The sequence below is a fragment of the Lepeophtheirus salmonis genome, chromosome 3 (genome assembly GCF_016086655.4).
Source record: "Lepeophtheirus salmonis chromosome 3, UVic_Lsal_1.4, whole genome shotgun sequence".
Taxonomy (NCBI): domain Eukaryota; kingdom Metazoa; phylum Arthropoda; class Copepoda; order Siphonostomatoida; family Caligidae; genus Lepeophtheirus; species Lepeophtheirus salmonis.
In genome coordinates this window covers 23,515,861-23,520,043 of record NC_052133.2, presented here as the reverse complement: position 1 = coordinate 23,520,043, position 4,183 = coordinate 23,515,861, and positions in this window count along the sequence as shown.

The following is a 4,183-nucleotide window of genomic DNA, read 5'->3' as shown; positions in this document are numbered from 1 at the left end:
GCCCTAAAATAGATTATTGAATAATTTACCTTAATCTTGCAGCAAAGGAGAAATACTATATATCCAAATTGCGAAACCCTAGTTGGACGTATAATTAGTGGTGGTAATGATGAAGTGCCTCCTCTTAAACAGACTCCGGAAGATCTCGCCAACTTCAAATTTCCTCAAACTACTAATGTTGACATTAAACGTTCTTTTAGTACGTTTAAAACTACCAATAATGATTGAAGGCAAAAATTAAAGGAATATTTTTTTTTCTAAAATCTTGATTTGTCAATATAATATAATTTATGAATTAATTATGATAAATATAAATTATTTGAAATTATCTTTATAAAACTCTATTTTTCTTTTATTTCAAATTGCTTAATTTGGTTTTTTGGGTGGTCATTTTTTAAGCGCTCTTTTTTGCTCATTTCAGCCAAAATAATGTTTCAAACATCCTTAGTCAAGTCATTATCATTGATAAGACTATAATAAATTGGTGAAGCCCATTTGTATATTAAAATTCAGTATGTTCAACTCATTTTTGTAACCCCGAAATATCCATTTACGGTTACGGATTGGCGGAAAATTTGTCATGTGGTAATAAAATGACCAGTACAAAATTGTATTGCTTAACCATGTCATCTTTAGGTGGCACACATCTTGGTCAAAGTTTGAAATAATGTCAAAATTATTTATTTAGTCAATGAAAAGATAATAAGTTAAGAATTAATTGATCTTTCCTCTCTAAAAATGTGCATTATACATGGATCAACAAAATATCCTTATTTTATACTCTATTTTTGCTCCATAGGATGTCATTAAAAAATTGGGAATATTTTTTTAGGTTAGGAAAATTGTTTATTAAAATGATTTTGTGCAAAAATAAAGAATAGTCCTTTATTATAGGTTTTTTGTTTTTTTTTAAACTTTGATTGAGATGTGGGACTCAACTTAAAATACATATAATTATTTTATATATTTATATTTGTATTCAAACCATTTAGACAACACCGTCTTTCTCTTCTTTTTTTTAAAAATTCCATGAAAATACAAAAGATATTTAAAACTAACAAAATATTATTCAGAAAAAAATTAATGTAAAAAATATATATCCATTATTTGGTTGTTTTTTTTACAAGATCAACAATCAATTAATAAATCTCTTATATGAATAATTAAAATATACAACTTATTCCATTCTTCTTATTTTTGTATGAATTTTTAAAATCTCAAATATCATTTTATAAACTTATTAAAGTGCAGATAAATATTTAATATTCTACTCTCCCTAGGATATTTTTGTATGATCTTGATATATTCCAACCTGGTAGATAACCTTAATCAGTGTTGGGGAATAATATTTATTTGAGTAATAAGTTAAATATTACTCCATTCAAGAGTTGCTTTACTTATTACTTAGAACCATAACTATTAATATTACTTTAATTTATATCTCTTGATTTTTTCTTTGATGAATAATATAGAGAAATAATTTCAATTAACGATGGTATCACTTTTGATAGCATTTTGATATTGCCGTAAAATATTGTAAAATGTTCAAACACTAGCCTTCTAAAAGCAATTGTACTTTATTATTATTATTTTATAACGTCTAAACAAAGTTTCAAATTAATAAAAATTGAAGCAAAAAGATCTGTACCGGCCATATCAACTCTGAAATTGTTTAAAGGCTCAAGGTTAACGTTTATATAATGTAAAATCTCAGAAAACAATGGGAAAAGCCACAGGATCGGCCTAGAAATGGTAAGTCAATAAAATTGAGCCTCCCAAAGGCCTATTTAACATGCATTTGAAGTCAATCCAGCCATGAACATGTCAGAGTTTCCCAATAAGATGCATGCCAAGTCTTGCCAAAGATCCAAAAGACCTGTAATAAGTCGTGGGTGTTCCAATAAGATGGTGCTCCAGCGCATACAACAAACATTGTTCAAGCCAGGATCAGATAAAATATGAATGTCCAAATTTTTTTTTTTTACTTTTGGACTACCCTGATCTGAATCCTTTAGATATTTCAAAATGGTAGCCTGTTGAGTTTAAAGACTGGACAGGACTTGACCGAATAAGTAAAAATTGACGCAACACTACCCATATCAACAAAAAAATATGATTTACTTTATTCTACCAGCATTTGACATTTAATTATGAGTTTGCAATTAGTTTTTCTCATAACATAAGGCTCTCATAAATATTTAATTTCAATTTGTGCAAAATTTTGGAAATGCAAGAGATCGTTAATTAAGAAGAAGGACGCAAATACATATTAAAAAAGGCATATTTACAGCAAAATTTTATGTTAATTCTTGATATTTTATGTGAAAGTCAAGTGTGCAATATAGATTTAATTTTATTAATTAATTTTTTAGATATAAATCCCGATGTTGATAAATTTATACAGGTTGGAGATTTTAAATCCCAAAAAATTTAGGATAATGTATACTACAATTTATTTCATTCAAAAATCTTTTGGTCTTAGATGATGGGGTCCATAGTGAAGTCAACCACTCTAACCAACCACACCCAGCTTCAAGCACAGCATCTAACCTGGCCTTGAACCTAGCACAGGCTTTGATGAGGAAATCCTTGTCCCTGTTGGCCACTTCCTTGAGAATGGAAGTCCAAAAGGAGTCAACAGTATTATGTGCACGTTTATTGGGCTCTCTCTCTAAGACGCCCAACACATAGTAGTCAAAGAGTTTCAGATCAAAAACATAAAGGTCTTAAAAATGTTGGTTTTTCTTGAATAAACCTGGTTTTAATCCCCCGATTTGGACAAACCGCACCAATTTGAAATTATAGTATGACACTGGATCTGTTAACATCAATTTCAGCTCTCCTTAATAAATATATATGTAGTTATTTGCGTACTTGGGCATACACCCAGCCCGAAAGCACACAAGAATGGCTATACGGCGTTCGTATTAGGAATACATCTCAATTGCATCATCAGTTGAATCTAATGATCACACTTTCATAAGCATAGATCTCAGGGTTGCCAAGATGTTGAGGTGTAAACTTGCTAAGGATTTAAATCCCTGTCCCGTATATAAAAACTTAATTATCCACCTATTTGCATTGATTACATAATTAATTCCTTTTCGATTGATTTTTTCTCCCCAAAAATCAAACAAATATTGCAATTAAAGCACAACTGAATTTTCTGCTTGACAAATAATTTTTTTTAGATGAAATATTAATACCCTAAAAAATGTAAATACCGAGACGTTATTTATCTAACAATAAACACTTAAAAAAAGAATTTTGTTTTTGCCATTCTCTTTCCTCAGGATTGGACAACAATATCTAACAATTTTTGAAAATTTAAAGATTTGAAATTATAAAACGAATTTTTTCTAGAGACAGTAATGTACACTATGTAGAAATTACTTTTTTGTAGATAAGATCAGTTAAAATAAGTAAATAGGTTTAGAAAATTCTTTTTTTTTTTTTTTTAATAGCAATAACCTTTATGATTATTTTAAAAGCACATTGATAATAGGCATAAAGTTGTTATTGAAATTAAATTAAATCGATGAGGAGCTTGGTCCTTTCTTTTCTCATTTAATTTTAATTAATAAGAATTTGATACAAAAATATAAAATATTTCAAAATTTTAACTTTGGTTCCAAAATCTAAATAATTTCGTTCATATGTTTAATGAAAAGATAAGTAACTATATTAAATAAAGGAATTATTTTCGTTGTATGAATACCTCGGTGTAACGGACAGCTGATTTAAGTGTTTGACCGTACCAAGTGTTAATATCCAGTTTTGAAATTTAGAATGGTTAGTAAATAGGAAACATATCTTAAGTGGTCACATGCACTAAACTATCGCTTCTTTGACTGATCAATTAAAACAGGTTTGACCGTAATTAATTTTTTAATGTTTGAATAAAAAAGTCATTACAATTATTATTTACTAATATGTATTTGGCTATCATTTCAAAGGCCTTTACGAAAAATCCTCCGTGCAGGCTTTCATAAAATATTCATTTATTTTCATTGTTATATTCTATGTATGTATTGATTCATTCCTGTACCCCCCTCGCCCCCCTTGGTTTTTGTATTTTGCTCTTTACCTCAAAGTATAAATGAGAAAGAGGAAATTGTTATCAGTCCACATCATGTCAGGAATGAAGTTAAGTCTAACACTTGGAGGAACACAATACGAGCTG